Raw genomic sequence first — 19,369 nt, forward strand, 5'->3', positions numbered from 1 at the left:
AAAACAAGAAGCCATTAATGATCTGATCTCTTCTTATTCATCAATCCTAATAACTATTATTTAATTTTTTTAAGAAATTACTTTTAAAAATTAAAAAAATATTTATTTCTTAAATATTGCATCTTTCTCTTCTAATTCTTTTTTTTTTTTTGAGACAGAGTCTCGCTCTGTTGCCTGAGCTAGAGTGCCGTGGCGTCAAGCTCACAGCAACCTCAAACTCCTGGGCTTAAGCAATCCTTCTGCCTCAGCCTCCCCAGTAGCTGGGACTACAGGCATGCGCCACCATGCCCGGCTAATTTTTTTCTATATATATAATTTTAGCGGTCCAGATCATTTCTTTCTATTTTTAATAGAGACGGGGGTCTCGCTCTTGCTCAGGCTGGTCTTGAACTCCTGACCTCGAGTGATCCTCCTGCCTCGGCCTCCCAGCCTGCTAGGATTACAGGTGAGCCACCACGCCCGGCCTCTTCTTCTAATTCTTATTCCAAAATTTATACTCCATCATCTCCCACAATAAATGTCTTTGGTTTTAATATTTCCCTTTCTTTAATCCAGCCTCCATTTCATGACAGGAGATGTCATTCTAAAATGCAAATCTCTTTCTGCCTCTCACTTGTGACTATCTGTGTTTTACAGCTATGATTTTCACAGTGCTCTGAGGAAATTAGGGTTCCCTAGAGGTGTTTTAAGGACTCCAAAATAAAATTATAAATCTGATTATGAAAATGCATTTATATCATTGGTCAAAGTCTATTACTGCATCGTACATGATGCATTTGCCAGCGGAGAGATGTACAGATGCTCCTCGACTTATGATGAGGATGTATCCTGATAAACCCATCGTAAGTTAAAAATATTGTAAGCCAAAAATGCTTCTAATACACCTAACCTGCAGAATATTATAGCTTAGCCTCGCCTAGCCTAAATGTTCTGAGAACACTTACATTAGCCTTCAATTGGGCAAAATCATCTGGCAACACAGTACACTGTAGAGTATTGGTTGTTTACTCTGGTGATCCCCTGGCTGATTGGCAGCTGGCTGACTGCTGCTACCCAGAATCTCGTACTGCATATTTCCAGCCCAGGAAAAGATGCAAATTCCAAATTCAAAGTAGGGTTTCTACTGAATGTGTATGCTTTCTGACCATCATAAAGTTGAAAAATTTTAAGTCAAATCATCATAACAATGGGAATTGTATACTAAGTCACTAGGTAAATAGACTGTTAGAGAAACGTAGTCGATACCATTGTTTTATAACACATCCAGAGAAAAATCCAAAAATACGCACCCAGGATGTTTGAAGAATAAGTGTGAAGGCACGAAAACTTTCCAAACCAACTGGACCAAAGTCCAATATTGTCAATTCCTCTATTTTGTATGTCTTTGCATGCAACAAGAGAGATGTATCATAAATAAAATATATAGCACATCTATTACCTAAGAAAGTACTTAGATCAGCTTTGATACATCAAATCAAGTGGGAAGAATGTGGAAAGACGTATTTGTATTTTTTGGCATAAAAACAATGGTAGGGAAAAGAGCAGTAGTAGCTATTTTTATAAAGTTATTACTGAAAATATGTTTAAAGAGTCATCTAATTTACATAGACAAGCATTTAGTCCTTAAGAAAACGCTGTTTTCTTTTCAAAACAGTTGTAGTTTATTCTTGGCAGATCAACAAATTTTTTAAAGCATAGTCTTTACATAAGACTATTCAGTTATTTTTCACACATTTTGTTTTTAAACATTTATTAACTGCTTATTTTGTGCACTAGATGATATAGTCTGAGTTTCATAGTTGACTTTTTTGGTAACTGAAATTTGCTGGCCCTCTCCCAATAAAGTGTTGATATGAATATTTCAAATGAGCAATAATTCACACTTAGCTAAATCTTTTTCAACCATATAATAATTGTGCCAGCTTTCATATCTTTCTGATAATTTTTCATGAGCTAATAAAGCCCAGTTTAATAATGTTTACAATAGATGAAATGCTAGAGAGGAAACAGAACAATGTTGAAACTCAATGTACAAAATGAAATAAATGAGAGTCTTAAAAAATTTAAATATCTGGCCCTATTATGACTTGTTAGGCTCAATATTTCTTGCAATATCTCCCCTCTCTCACCCTGTGTTCTAGTTTTTCTTTTATTTTAAGAAGCTGTATACTTCTAAATGCTTAAAGTCATACCTCTGTGATGATATTCATGGTGTGTGTGTATTTTCCAAGTAGTAATTAATATTACTAGTAATTAAAACCTAGGGCTGGAATGAGACCTAGGTTTGAACAACAACTCTTCCACTTACTAACTGTGTATTTCCAAGATTAAATTCTGATGACTTAGTTTTCTCATATATGGAAGAGAATAATAATAATAGCTTCCTCATTCAGTTGTCAGGGGGAAAATTAGATAACATATCTGAAACACTTAGCCTGGCATACAATGAACTCTAATTTTCAATTAGTTATTGTTGTTGCTGCGGTTGTTACCTACTCCTACTTCAAAAGCCAGCTCAAATAACTACCTCCCTCCTCAAAGAAACAGGAACGGAATTTGGATTAGGTGGTGATGGGGAGACAATCCAGATGGTGTAACATAGCATGTGCATCAAAGGGAGAGAGAATGATTGAGAAGAGATTTTACATGGCTTCAGGCAGTTTAGTTAATCCCTTTAAATTTGATTTCATCATCTATACAATGAGGTTAATACTAACAAATTTCTACCTGGTTGTCTTCTGAAAAAAATAAGGTAGTCCATGTGAAAACTCCTGCACTTAGTAGGAAATCCATTTCCTCTCCTGCTGTCAGCCAAAGCATCTGTTTCTCTTTCTTCTACCTTTTTCTGCTTGAACCCTAGTTTGAGGCTCCTTCCTTAGACTGTGGCTACATTTAATCTCCATGTAAAGTTGGCAGGGACTTACTGTAACTGAATTGGTTTTCCCTTTTCAGGGTGGACATTTCTACTGAAAACAAACCCCATCTCTCAGAAGAATGAAAAATATACTGGCATCATCAGCATCATCCTTTTGTTGAAACATCCAATCAAATGGTCCTGTAGTTACTTGAAAAAGGCATCTTCTTTTTACTCGCCTTGTTGCTTTTATTATTTTCCCCCTTGAAGCATATTAGACAACTAAAACAAGCTGTAGTCTAGCTTTTTTTTTTTTTTTTTTGAGACAGAGTCTCACTCTGTTGCCCAGGCTAGAGTGAGTGCCGTGGTGTCAGCCTAGCTCACAGCAACCTCAAACTCCTGAGCTCAAGCGATCCTCCTGTCTCAGCCTCCCGAGTAGCTGGGACTACAGGCATGCACCACCATGCCCGGCTAATTTTTGTCTATATATATTTTTAGCTGTCCATATAATTTCTTTCTATTTTTAGTAGAGATGGGGTCTCGCTCTTGCTCAGGCTGGTCTCGAACTCCTGAGCTCAAACGATCCGCCCACCTCGGCCTCCCAGAGTGCTAGGATTACAGGCGTGAGCCACCGCGCCCGGCCTATCTAGCTTTTTAAATATTTTGATTAAGATTTTATGTTCAGTAGTCAGTGGTATGTAATTTTGGAAAAATGATACCAATTTTAATTAATTTTCATAGGTTTGTTAATTGAAACAATTAAGAGGTAGATGTTCCCCACTGGAAAAATAATTGGAGACTGTCTTGGGAACATTATCCTTGAGGTTTCACACAGACACAAATGGTGTAAATTTGTATTAAAAATAGCTAGAAATCCAAAAGAAGTAATTATAACATTAAACCAAAGTTGTGTCTGCATTTATCTTTTTTAAAAATAGGAGACAGTGTTTTACTTGAGCTCTGGGAAACTGCCTCTGCATGGCAGTAATAATAATTAGGAATAGTACCAGACTATTTTTTTCAATAACAGCATTATATGTAAACTTTAAACTTTGGAGATAAGTGTTGACAACACAAAGTACTGAGAGGTGAGAACATGAGGAAAACAAACACTCCGAGAAAGCTCGAGAAAATGGTAAAAGAAATATGTAATGTGAATTAAACTACTCTCTGCCAATAGGATGCAGTCTTTGAAATAAAAGGGTTTCCAACTTTTTTGAAGTCACAAAACCTTTAGAATCAAACATATTTTTAAGAAACTTAACACAGTACATAATCCTTGATAGTGGTAGAACCACAGAGAGAATATGAAAAGAATAAGAAACAACATACAGGAATACTCAAGTAGTCAAACACAGTGGTTAAATGTAAGAACTCTGGAGTCACACCAAGTTTTAATCCTCACTTCACTGCTAAAATAGGGATAAGAGGACCTATCCCAAAGGATTGTTGTAAGGATTAAATGAGTTAATATATGTGAATCACTTAGAACAATGCTCTATCCAAAATAAATGTTAATTTTTAAATAATTATCCTCATTTGCATTTAAAACATGAAAAAAATAGTAATTTCCTGAAGATAGCCCAAAGCAATCTCCACTGTTGTAATTTACACAAACAGCCTTGCAGAGGCTTAGAGTATTTGGAAAACAGTGTTTTAAAACCTCAGTATGAACCTGAGCTACAAAGTGAGACCCCATCTCTAAAAAAAAAAAAAAATTAAAAAATTAGCCAGGTGTGGTGGGGCACGCTTGTAGTTCCAGCTACTTAGGAGGCTGAGGAAAGATCGCTTGAGCCCAGAAGTTGAATGTTAACAGTGGGCTATGAACACACCACTCTTTTCCAGCCTGGTGATAGACCAAGACCCGGTCTTAAAAACAGAACAAAACAAAACAAAAAACCAAAATCTCAGTATGTTTATCAAAAGCCTTGAAAGTGTCAATATCTTTTGATTTTATTTCACTTTAAGGAATATAGCCTGAGGAAATGATAAAAATACAAGTAATTATGTACAAAGATATTCACTACAGTATTATTTAAAATGAGAATTTGGAAATTCTGAATGTCAAAAAAGAGGAATAAATAGTAAATTATTTAAGTAGATGATAGTGTTTTTATGAGATGGAATATTATACAATGGTTAAAAATGTTGGCCTCTGGCTATTTTTCAAAATGAATGTTAATTATATGCAAAAATGCTGATGGTACAGAGGTAAGTGAAATCAGCAAAATATATAACTGTATTTATAGTATGATCTTGACTCTTTACAAATATGTCCAGAACATACTTTTGACAAGTATACTAATAAACTGATGGATTATTTCAGAGGTTAGAACACTGCCCAGCAAACTTTTTCTGTAAAGGGCCAGGTAGTAAATATTATAGGCTTTGTGGGCCATGTAGTCTCTGTTACAACTACATAATTCTGCTACTGTGGTGTGGAAAGTAGCCATGGATAGTAGTAAACAAAGGGCTGTGGCTATGTTCCAATAAAAATTCATTTATAAAAAACAGGTGGTTTACCTGTTGGTTATAATTTGCCAAACCCTATGTTAAATGTATAGGTATATTTATTTTCTTTTTTATAGTTTTCTGTATTTTCTACAGATTATTCAGTGAGAAAAGCATGAATTACTTTCATAATTTGGAACTAAAACACTAAGTGCTATAAAAAATAGGAAACACCATGAATAGTTATAAAATAGCTCTAGCAGACTTTCTAACTTAAAAATGTATATCAAGTGCTGTGGTCTGAGTGTCTGCGTCTCCCCAAAATTCATGTGTTAAAACCTAACTCCCAAAGTGATGTTATTAGGAGGCAGGACCTTTTGGGAGGTGATTAGGCCATAAGCCAGAGCCCTCATAAATGAGATTAGTGCCCTTAGAAAAGAGCCCTAGATAGCTGCCTTGCCTTTTCCCCCATGTGAGGACAAAACGAGATGGTACCACCTGTGAAACAGGACATGGGCCCTCACCAAACACCCAATCTGCAGGTGCCTTGATCTTGGACTTTCCAGCCTCAGAACCATGAGAAATAAATTTCTGCTATTTATAAGCTACTAAGTTTATAGTGTTTTGCTCTAGCAGCCCAAACAGCCCTTTAAGATATCAGGTCATGTCAGAATGACATGCTCAAAAAGAAAAGCCTTTAGTGGCTTCATGTCACACTTAAAGTCCAAATTATGTCATCAAGCCTGTAACGCCCCAAAGATCTGTCCTCTGGTTCTCTCTCAGAACTCATTTCCTACCACTCTCTCCCTTGATCTTTTGCTCCACCCATATTTGCATTGACACGGGGCACCGAGATTGAGATTTAATTTAGACTTGACCAAAATAGATAGTAGTATCTTTAGCTTCCTCATTTTCTCATACAAAGACTTGCCTACAAATTCAAGGGTCTTGGAAATAACTTTTAAAAAACTATTCAATTGTCTGAATTTGTTAAAAAAACTAAAAATAAAAACTAGGTATTTGTATTGTGTACATAAAATACCCTGGAATTTAATTCAGTTTTAAGCGAGACCTTAAAATTGCAGAATGATGCAACCTGGTTTCTTTAAGCTGTCAGGTACTTAACACTCAAAACCTTGTGAAATATTCCAACAAAATAACTCTCATACAAATGATGTTAACATAGGGCAATACATTTTCAATCAGTCATTTATGTGAGTACTTTCTGAATTTTAATCATCCAAATACTGCCTTAATAATTGTTGACATTTCCACATGAGCTCCTATACTATTAATTACTTAATACTTTTATTTTAATTAACCCCTGTGACATAGTATTTTATTTTAAAAGGAAACTTTATATCATAATATAATATTCTAATTAAATTTTCCAAAAGCATACTAAAATAAACATTAAAATAAATTTTCAACCTTATGCCACTAATAGAATATCATTTATCACTTTGGAAAACAGTGATCTGGTTAGAGCCAAAGATATAGAAGTTTGGAGCTCTCTAAAACAAAAAATTGGGATGACTGACAGAAACTTTGAATTTTCATACTTCAGGGGTTGGTGATGCCTCTTTTTTTTCTTCTGTGTTGTTACCTCATAGAGTCTACTGAAAATTTTATTTACTGACTTGTTACATCATTAGTAAAAGGTTTTAATGCATGACAACAAAAAACTAAATTTTAACTGGTTTGGAAAACACTATAACACACAGACAAATTTTTATGAAAACATGAGTATTATAAATAGAAAAGTTCATTTTGCCTATATGTATGAAACATTTTCTGCAATTCTAAAAAAAAACCATATGTCACTGTTCAAGAGTTTTGCTCTTTGTAGATGAAAACACCTGCTACTATATTAAAAATAAAAAAATAGAACTACCATTTGATCCAGCAATCCTACTACTGGGTATTTACCCAAAGGAAAAAAAAAAGACATTCTATAATAAAGACATCTGCACTCGAATGTTTATAGCAGCACAATTCACAATTGCAAAGATGTGGATACTACCCAAGTGCCCATCAATACATGAGCGGATTAATAAAAAAATGTGACATATGTATACCATGGAGTGCTACTTAGCCACAAAAAACAATGGTGAACTAATACCTCTTGTGTTATCCTGAGTGGAGCTGGAGCCCATTCTTCTAAGTGAAGTATTACAAGAATGGAAAAATAAGCACCACATGTACTCACCATCAAATTAATACTAACTGATCAACGCTTACGTGCACATATGGATGTAACATCATCGGGTGTTGGGCAGGAGGGAGGAAGAGGGGATGGGTAAGTTCACACCTAATAGGTGCGATGCACACTGTATGGGGATAGACATGCTTGCAGTTCTGACTTGGGTGGTACAAAGGCAATATGCGTAACCTAAATGATTGTACCCCCGTAATATTTTGAAATAAATAAAAAAACTCAAACTATAGCAAAATAAAAAGCAAACAAACAAAATCTTTGTTTAAGGGGCAACCAATTATGTACAATCTCTCATAGATCTAATAGTATATATCAGGACATAATGCTATTTCCTGTTTCTGCCTCTTAATGATGAAAACAATAATAACTAATTTTAGTAAGTGCTATGCTTACTATGTACCAGGTATTTTAGAAATACCATCTCATTTATTCCTCACAATATTATGTCCCCCATATTAGAGATGAGCAAGTGGAGTCTCTGAGAAGTAATATTGCTGAAGTTACACAATTAGAAAGCAGAAGAGCTGCCACTAAAACTCAGGCTCTTAAAAGATCAAGCTTTTTCTGTAAAACCATAATGCTTTCCCAATCAGTCTAGCTCCTTCCACCTCCTGAGACTACTCCTTCTTCTCCTGTCTTGGGAGAAGAACCTGAGCAGAATAAAACACTTGGCACCTCACACGCAGCCTGTCTTCTGGTTATAGGGAGAAGAGCAGTTCACAGAGTCGAGTCTGGCTTTTACTTAAGGAGGATGATAGTGAACACTGGAGTTCAAAAAACTGCAGGAGCCACATAAAACCAACATCTCAAAACAAAAAGCTACAAACTTTTGCAATAAGTAGTCTGTCATTCAGACTACTTATTCAGCATCAGTAGGGGTGCAGAGCTCTCTATTAGCTTCCCGCACCCCTTCAACCACCACCCCCCCCAATTCAGTTGAAATAATTCATGCAGTTTGGGCTGAAAAGAAACAAACAACATTTGCAGGACTCCATTTCATAAATCCCCCTGCGGGGCATTGACTGGCAGTTCCCTGCATTTCTTATAGTATATTTCACATCCCTGGGGTGTGCAAAACACTTGCAGTGATGTAAAAATATGAGAATATCAAATGCAATGTTTATAGAGATTTTTCTGCAGCTGCTACCTAGGAACCCCTCCTCTGTAGAAATGTTGCCAGGATTCTCAAAAATTACAGAGAAACATCCTTCTAATTAAAGTCAGTAAGGAAGAAAATTTTGTTGGCATTTACCATAAGGTCATGATGTCATATTGTAAAGGTGATTATCAGATAATTTTGGGAAATATATTATTGGATACTGTATAAGAGTAGTCGGTCAAAAGTAGTTACTCAGAATAAACATAGTATGCAGAGAATAGGCTTGGACCTACGTCCTAAATTCTGATCCACTTCTTCTTAGCTGAATAATCCTATCAAAGAACTCTCTGAGAAATAATTTCCTCATCTGTAAAATAGGTATAATATTTCAGAGGACAGTTGTGAGGATAAAATAAGGTAATGACCACATATAAAGCACCTACCAAAATTTCTGGCACTTAGATTTTCAACAAATGTTAGTTCTTTTCTCCTTTTTGTATCCCAAATTACTTACTTATTTACTTGATTTCTAATTGACGAACAGAAGCTACACGGGAAAATATAATCTTAAAGACAGCAGGATGTTCAGATATTTCCTGTAATGCAGTACTTTGTATCGAAGGAACATCTGGTCTAGGGTTGAAGTTTCTTTCCAGAACACACTTAGGATGTCAAGTAAACTAGTCTGCAGAAAAATAAAGGACTTTTCGAAGGGGCTCCATTTTATATTATGAGTATTATCACTAAAGTGAGCTTGAGTATACAGTAGTTATTATTTCATTTATGTTTGTAAGTTATTTTTTATATTTGTAGAGGGAATCCAAATGTTATGTCAATTTATTTTTTTAAAAGCTACTGTAAGATAAGATATGATATATAACTTAATCGTGGAATAATAACAATGAAACTATAATTATAAATAACACTAATGTTAACTAAAATATAGCACTTACTTTGTGCCAGGCATCTGATATATACATATTAACTATTTTACCTGATTTAATCCACCCAACAATTAAAAGAGGGGGGCATTATTATTATCCTATTTTTCAGATGAGGAAACTGAAGCACAGAGAGGTTAATGATGTGCTCAAAATCTAGGGTAGATATGTAAGGTGGGAGGCACAAAGTTCAGGGAAAGGATGACAAATTATCTGTTGTTTTTTACAAAATGTTATTCTTTCTAAATACAAAAATAAAATCTGAAGCTATTTGGTGTTTTTGTTGGTTCCTTGAAAATGCTCGGGCTATTGCCCTATCGAGAATCTTCTGTCTGCAATAATCTGGATATGAATCCTATTGCAAAAACATGGGCTATCCTTTTCTAATCATAAATATCTGGATGAAAAATACTAGAAAAGCAAATCAAATATTTTTATACACAATATAAATAACTACATTTAAAAATGTCTTTTGAGGATTGAGTAACTTATTAAAATTTATTTTCAAGATCCGTGGATTCGTAGGCAGAGTGTTTGTAGGAGAAGATGAGGAAGCTAACGGTACTACTATTTGTTATGTTGTATGTGGTTCTGGGGTTGTTGGGGCTATAAAGGTAAGTAAGATGTAATATTACCTGAAATGAATGAAGTACTTATACTGGCACTATCAGCTACTGGATTTCCTAAAATATTCTGGTGGATGAATAGAGTTATATCTGTACCATTTGGAAAATGACCCATTCATAGGTTCCAAGTATTCCCTAACAGCAACTGCCAGTCAGTGTCAAATCTGGCTCGAACACACTATAATTTCAATTAAGTGGCACACCATTTAAATATGCACATAAATAAATTGCATAGAAAAATTATGGAGGGAGAGTAGAATGATCTAACAATAATGCATGTCAAACTTATGGTAAACACCTATCATGACAAATTTCCCTGACATTCTTCTTTCTGGTGAAACTATATACAGTAATATTTCTATTAAGGATGATTTTAACAATAAACTTTGATGTCAGAAGCCTGGTTATAAAAGGAGTAGAAGGAATAGAGATCGGTTTTGGGGGATTCTTGTCTCACCACACTGTAATGGGGTACTGAACTCCCTAAGTGTTAAGTGTATATCGCTGGGGATTTTGTTCTTCTGGGCGACATGGGGAGATTCTTTTCACTCTCAAGAGGATCATAAAAGACTAAAGGATAGGGAGCACTCTTGCCAGTCTTAGGCCACTCAAATCCAGAGAATGAGGTCTGCCCTTTAGTGAGGCTTCTGTTTTAGTGTGCCTGGAAAAGTTTGTGTATGAGGTGCAGCCTTCTCTTCTGCAACAGCAGTTGCCACCAATCCAGGTCTGAGGACACGGGGTCTGGTCCAGTCTTTCTCCCACTTACAGTCTTCCCAAGCCCAAGTCAAGTGTGTGACTACAGACAAACTGACAAACTCTTCATGGCTCAGTTGTCCTTATGTGGAAATTTAGGATGACAATAGAACGTACCTTAAGAAGTGGTTGTGAGGATAAGTTTTATCTGCTAGTAGATGGTCGTATGGTTGAAAGAAAACATGCTTTGGAATAGAACATACCTGGATTCTACTACTGGTTTTGCCATGTGCTACTTTTGTGACCTTGGGCAAAATATTGAATATTTCTGAGCCATAGTTTCTGCACATTAGAAATGTGAAAAGTTCACCTACCTTTCAGGGTGGATGTGGGGATAAAAAATAAAGTATGAGAATGATCCAGACCGTGTTAAGTATTCAGTTAATGGTAGTTATTTTGAATTAAGCCCACATTTATATGTCTACTGTGTTTAAGGCCCTGTGATATGTATTATAGGGAACATGTGGATTTATAGAATAGCTGGTAAATATCCTGAATTAGGAAGAAGGAAGTTATTACGTCACTGTATTAGACATCATTTTCTCATATTCTTTTCTTGTAGTACTAACAGGCTGTCACAAATATATAATACACCTAAAGTGGTTTGAGGATAAAGTATTTAATAGCCTTTAAGCATTTATTAGTTTCACCAGTTATCAAATGGATTATTCTGACATTGAGCCCATCAGTCATATATGGACGTGAAAATTATTTTCTTCCAAATTGCTTTGCATCTGATTAATATGTAAATTATGTCTTTGACTTTTCCACTACTGGGTACCTATAAATCACATACAGTTTACTTATTTATAATTACATTTTTTACAACATAAAATCCCTTATTTTATACATATAAAACTACATATACAAAACAAAAATATGTTGTATTGTTTTATATTTATAATGTATTATTACATATATATTTCATAAAAAGTAACAAGAACCCACGAATCCTCCACTCTACTTCAGAAGTATGTTCTCTATCACATCCCTCTCTCTTCTGAGGATAGAATAACCACCTTTTGAGTTTTGTGTTTCTCCTTCCCTTTCTTCTTTATCATAGTTTTTTCTTTTATACAAATTACATTTGTATACATGTCTATATAGACCTCACCAACCTGAAAATTATTTGATGAAAGGGAAAAAGAACTATTTCTTTTATTTCTCTGCAGCTCCTAGAATATACCACACATAACCAGAAGAACAAATCCTCAGTACATCCTGGCTATTTCAGCTTAACAGAGTCACTTAGTGTTCTTGAGACTCAGTTTCTCATCTGTGAAATGGGAATAAACAATTTACTTTGCAAAGAATATTTGAAGCATTCAGTGAATTCTTGCCTTCAAAATATTCTTCATAGTGCCTGTTTATTATAGCTGTTCATTAAATGTTAGGTCCACTCATTCTCACTGCTTTCAGTTATGCCAGAAAACTTCAAAGATCCCCATCACACAATTTTATTGAATTGAGGTGACCAGCTGTTGCCATTGTATTCATGGCACCCTGCTATTTCTGAGTGGGTACAATGAATATCAACATGTATTTCCAACTTCCATGGTATTCTCAGGAAAGGTCATGATTGAATTGCACAGATATTTTAAACTATCTTGTACTGAGATAGGTTTTGGCCCCTCAATCCTTTAATGGCAAAACTATTCTCATTATGTATTTTTGTTTGTTTGTTTTTTGTTTTAAAGTCGGGTTCTCACTACATTCCCAGACTGGCCTCTCAAACTCCAGGTCTTAACAGTCCTCCGACCTCACCCTTTCAAGTAGCTGGGACTAAAGGCATGTGCCACTGCACCCAGCTCTCATGTGTTTTTCATAATTATAGGATGCTTTTTATCTTTTAATTACCATTGAATGAATGTATTTTGCTTGTGTCTTACATTTCCCATATCAAACAGCACACCAGGAATGGGTGCGGTGCGTACTGTCTGGGGCACGGGCACACTTGTCGTTCTGACTCGGGCAGTACAAATGCAATATATGTAACCAAAGCATTTGTATCCCCGTAATACTCTGAAATTTGAAAAAAAAAGCACACCAGGAAGACTTTTAACTGGAGATATTGTCCATATGGATTGCCAGAATTTAGAGAATATTTTTAGACATAGATCCTTTATTACTATGAAGATGGCCCTGTCTTTATTCTTACTTTGTCTTTTGGTGTCTAATGTCATCCTATATATCCTTGATCCAAGGTTATTTGATCCCCTATCTCTCAGAAAAAGAAATTATAACCCACATAATGTTAATGCATGTATTAGCCTGTACATTCTGACTGATTCTGACAATTCTTTAGAATGGTCAATAATGTCAACTTTGAGAAGCCTTAATGCTGAGTGGCTAGGATTATTCCCATTTTGCAGAGAGAAAGTAGAGATAAAATATGAATACTTTGTACCAGTAGGGGACTGTGTATCAGAGGAATGTTAGTAATTCATGGTGCTACCACTTGATTCTAGATTTTTTTTTTAAATTAAATGCTTATGAAATTTTTGCATGGAAAAATAAATCCTTTCCTGTAAACCATTCCTTTGTTCATTTTCTTTCTTTTGGATTACACAAAAGAAATGAACTATCAATATTTATTTTGAAAGGTTTACTCATTCCTTACATAATTTTCAAAATATAATATGGAACATCCTTTTTAGTTCATTTCAGAAAAAAACTCCAAAGAATTTAATCATATTTGATCAGTTCAGTGCTGTTCTGAGGTGGGAGAAATGTAAGACTCAGGCCGGGCGCAGTGTCTCACGCCTGTAATCCTAGCACTCTGGGAGGCCAAGGCGGGTGGATTGCTCGAGGTCGGGAGTTCGAGGCCAGCCTGAGCAAGAGTGAGACCCCGTCTCTACTAAAAAATAGAAAGAAATGATTTGGACAGCTAAAAATATATATAGAAAAAAATTAGCCGGGCATGGTGGCGCATGCCTGTAGTCCCAGCTACTCGGGAGGCTGAGGCAGGAGGATCGCTTAAGCCCAGGAGTTTGAGGTTGCTGTGAGCTAGGGTGACACCATGGCACTCTAGCCAGGGCAACAGAGCAAGACTCTGTCTCAAAAAAAAAAAAGAAAGAAAGAAAGAAAGAAAGAAATGTAAGACTCAACAGCCACACAAATAACTAAAATCTGGAAGGATCTTCATGAGTGACAATCTAAGTTGGCTGAAACTCTGGCATGGTTCTGGAGGACCCCAGTAGGCTATTCTTAAAAAAAACAGGCTTGGCCGGGCGCGGTGGCTCACGCCTGTAATCCTAGCTCTCTGGGAGGCCGAGGTGGGCGGATCGTTTGAGCTCAGGAGTTCGAGACCAGCCTGAGCAAGAGCGAGACCCCATCTCTACTAAAAATAGAAAGAAATTATATGGACAGCTAAAAATATATATAGACAAAAATTAGCCGGGCATGGTGGTGCATACCTGTAGTCCCAGCTACTCGGGAGGCTGAGACAGGAGGATCGCTTGAGCCCAGGAGTTTGAGGTTGCTGTGAGCTAGGCGACGCCACGGCACTCACTCTAGCCCGGGCAACAGAGTGAGACTCTGTCTCAAAAAAAAACAAAAAAACAAAAAAACAAAAAAAACAGGCTGGCTAAGTGGCTCATGCCTGTTAATCCAAGCACTTTGGGAGACTGAGGCAGGAGGATTGCTTGAGGCCAGGAGTTTGTGAGACCCCATCTCTACTAAATTAATTAATCAATTAAATTAAAAATAAATAAAATTGAAAATAAAAAGAACAGTATTGGACAGGCTCCTGTGAAAGCACTCAGAAAAACAGATGATGTCTGTCATACAAAGGCCTTGAAAAGAAAATAGTTTAAGGTTTTAGCCTCATAAGGTAAAGACCAAATAATTCATTGGGTGTCGATCAGGTGGGGGGGGGGGAGGGGGTGGGTAAACACACAACTAATGGATGCAGCGTACACTGTATGGGGGAAAGGGCACATCTCTAGCCCTGGCTTGGGTGAGGCAAAGGCATTACTTGTAACCAAAATGTTTGTACCCCTCATAATATTCTGAAATTAAAAAAGCAAGTAATACATAGATAGCCACATTCCTAACCATTCTTCCATCCATCCATCAGTTTGAAAATCCATCCATCTATTTATCTATCCATTAATTCATATCTATCTGCCCATTAATCTATTCAAAAATGAACAGTTTTTAATAGAGTACTACAGGCCCTAAAGTATTCAGCAAAGTAGATTACATGAGAGCAGGTGCCCACTACAAGACTGGCAGTACATAGCATCAGTTCTTTTTCAACCAATGCTCCTGGAAATTCAAAGTAATATATAAGCATCGATAAGGAATTACATTAGATTTAGCTTTACTAAACAGTCCAAGGTTCATTAAAATGGAAGGAACCTTGTGCAATCATCTAGAAAAAGGTAGAAAGGAATGGATTTTTTTTTACTCAAATGGGAAAAAACATGGTTACATAGACTTAAGGTTCCTAAAAAAACAAGAAACAGACATGAAAAATAAACACAATTTAGAAAGCACCAGATAGAGCACTCTTAGTGCAATTGACTAACAGATCTAGAAATGAAAGGGATACCTTTGTCATAAATAATAAAATTTTACTCAGACATTGCTCACTATTTGCTAATGTTGCCTCTGAACTTTCAGGTCAGTAATACAAATCACATTAAGATTTCTTTTAGGTACAAAATTCTATCAAAACGCCACGAAATTATACCATATAAAAAAACATCAACAACAAATATCAGACTGGGGTAAAGAGCAACATTTAAATAAAATACTTTCAATTTTCCCTGAACTCAAGTAATAGCTTCTATTTTACCATATTTTTACAGTTTCCTTGATAGAAAAATGCGATCAGGAGCAAGATTCTTATTTTAGAACACCTGGTCACTGGACAGAATTTTTCTCTCGAGATAAGGTTACCTCCTGACTTTTGAAAGATTATTTTGACCATCATTTCGCTGTTCTCATATAAATCTTACTCTTATCCTGAAATGAGACCAATTCTAGTATGGAACCCTCAGTTACAAATTATCCATGACCAAAATCAATACACTGGGAAAATGAAGTTCAAACTATGTGTTTGAATTACAGCATGAAGAAAGTCATCAGAAAGCTCTGTTCTTTGGGTTTCTGTCATCTTAAATCCTGTTTTATCTAACTGCACCATTCGTGGAAATCATGGTATGATCCGAAAGCAAAAGGCACAACGTTGTTTTTAGTTTTGAGTTGTTGTTGTTATTTTTACAGGAAAAATGGCCCAAGCAAAACACATCCAACTTTGTGTATTACAGATAAAAAGATGGATCAAAAAGATGGATTTAAAAAGTGAATATGAGTAAATATTCTTCAATAATGAATATTTGAATAAGAAAATGAATGAATGAATCTATCATCTAACTAGTTATCAAAAAAGTGCATTGCATACGTACAGTGTGAAAAGCTCAGTGTTACTTGCTAAGAAGACAAAGATTCATACCTTGCCAAAACCAATAGGAATTAAAACCTAATGGACACCCTAGACAAGTAAGCAATATAGAAATTTACCTTTGCAAAGTTGCAGAGTTCCTATGGTAGCTTTTTTTCCTTGTAGCTCTTCTCCTCACAATATGTACATTTTATTTGTGCATGTAGTGACTGTCTTAATTAACGATCTTTCCAAATCCTTATTTTCTACTCCTATTTGCTGAACAATCCTTTCCTTTCCTCAATGACTAGCTATGTTATACATTATTTATCATGTTAAATTGTATCTATAAGATGCACATAAATATATATGTATTATTTGAGCCATTATATTCTACTGCTTAATTATTATTTTGGCACTATCCTTTTAATTATTATAGTTTAAGTATGTTTTAAAAATTGGTACAGTTAGTTTACCTTTAATACATTCCTTTTTCAAAAGTTTCTTTGCATTTTCCCTTGTTTAGTCCTCCAAGGCATTTTAGGATCCTCATCCCCAATTCAAGGTATTTATTGTAATAACAATATGATAACAAGACAAAAATTAGTGTCTTTATTGTATTTAGTTTCCCTAATCATGAATATGATGTATCTGTAAATTTATTAGAGTTTTTAAATATATCTCTTAACAATATTTTTTAGTTTTCTTCTTGTAAATTATATACTCTTCTTGTGAAGGTTTTTAAAGAACTATTTAGAGATTTAAAAGTATATTTTTTGTTTCTTTTGCAAATAGGACCTCTTTAAAACTTCTATTTTGGAACTAGTGTCACTAGCACACAGGTATGGTGTTGATTTTCTTATATTTAAGGTATATTGAATTTCATTTTTCTGGTCTAAGTTTCTAATTATAACATCTACAAAATGGAAACTGTGTCTTCTTCCAATATTTATAATTCTTATTTCTGTTCAAAATCTAGCCACAGTTGAGAACTTGATAATACTTACAATAGCCTTACTGAGGTCCATATTTCAACACATACAGATGCTTTAAATTCTTGTTCCAGATGTGAGTACAAACTTCATTGTGGAGCTCAAGCACATAGAACTGGACGGAGCTGAGTTACAATTTCACTTTCTTCTCCAAACCTGTTAGACTTGTATTATTCCACATTGTCTTTTGAGAAAGCAAAGCAGACATTGTTTCTTTTCCTCTATGTTATGAATATTGTTTAGCCCGTAGCCAGCCTTATAGCTAGCCCTTTGCTCTTTCTTTTGCGAAAAGAACCCCCATTACTCAAAATTATTTAGTGCTTAGAGGGTAAAACAATTATTCCCTTAGGAAAAAGTTTTTAAAAATTTTTCATTGTTTCCATCTACAATTTTGTGTTGATTTTTGAAAATCATAATATGTAACAAATCATTTGTGAAAAGCATCCTTCTAATGAACTAACTTTAACTTTTTTCTGACAGTATATATTTGATCATAACAGTTTTCTTTGGTTGTGTATTAAGAACCGAGCTCTATGGTAATGAGCTAGAGACAATGCTAAAGAAACACAACAAATGCTCCTAGACGGTAAATATGCAAGAGGGAGAGGTGTGAAACCTGGATCACCACACTTTACTGAGGAGGTACTTGAAGAATGAGTAGCATTTAAAGGGGAAAATAAAGAGGGTTGAGAGATACTGGCATACCAGGAAAGCAAAACCTGAGAGGCCAGAGGGAGTCTGCAGTTAGCATGGCCCTTGTAGAGAAATGGCAGGTGATACCTGAAAGTCCGAGGAGAATATACGCCCTTTACTCCATTCCTGCTTGTACCACTCCCTATGATAAATATTTCAGTTTTATTTTTAAAATGTTATGATATGAAGTAAGAAAATTTGGTAAAAGTCCTCTACTGTTTCTTACTATTAGATTACAACTAGAAAAACGAAAAAAATAATAAAGAAAATAATGACATATTAAAAATCTCAAATGAGTCTGAAATAAAGAGTTCACAGATCACAAGGTGTCTTATATTTAAGGACCAACACTTCTTGTTGAAGAACATTTATAAACTGATTTGGATGATAGAGAAAAACAAACAGGTAATTTGTTAGACACCATGATTTATAAAATCATAGGATTAAGTCCTTAACCTTTATTTATAAAGGATTAGTTGGGATAAATTTTAAAATTTATTTTAAAGAGATATTTTCAGAATTAAACCATTTACAATGGCCCAGACTAAAGGAATTCACCTCAGGTTCAGTTAGGGCCAGCTTCTATCATTTATCCATGACAATTGACTTCAAAACAACATATATTATTTCATTCTTGAATTAGTTATGGAAAAAATCCAATATGCACAATTTGTGGACCTTAGATTGCATCATAATATATCAATAATCCATTCAAATTAGGAAATACAAATCATGCATCTGAATGGAGTTCTCACTTTGGGAGGCACAGGGAAATGAGTAAATTAATGTAGAGGTTGATTAGTGAAAGATGCCCTATTGACCTGAATGACTTTGCCTGCTGAGCGGTTTACACACAGTAACTAATTTACAGACTGTGAAAATCTTATTGTTTATTCTCTGTTCCTCCTAACATACTGCTCAGAAAACCTTTCAAAACAGTGCAATAACTTGTAGGCACAGACATGGGACCATAATAATCCAGACAAGTGATTAAAAAGGAATGAACTCAGAGTTTTATAGTATGTAAAAAAGGCCAAGTTTTGTTTAACTTTTATAGTACAAGGAGAATCAAGATTCAAAGGAATAAACACATTTTTTACAAGTAACTTTTCTATAGAATTTTAAATCCTCTTCTAGAATTACCCAGGGAATATTTGACTGGCAGAAAAAGAGTACAACTTTAAATCAATGGTTCTGAAAGTATGCTCTACAGATCCCTGGCACCCTTTCAGAGGATCTACAAAGTCAAATTTATTTTTATATTAATACTAATATGTTGCTTGCTTTTTTGCTAGGTTGGCATTTTGCACTGATGGTGTGCCAGCAATGATGAGTACAACTGCTGGTGACTTA

Source organism: Eulemur rufifrons, chromosome 7 (genome assembly GCF_041146395.1).
Source record: "Eulemur rufifrons isolate Redbay chromosome 7, OSU_ERuf_1, whole genome shotgun sequence".
In the NCBI taxonomy this organism is placed as follows: domain Eukaryota; kingdom Metazoa; phylum Chordata; class Mammalia; order Primates; family Lemuridae; genus Eulemur; species Eulemur rufifrons.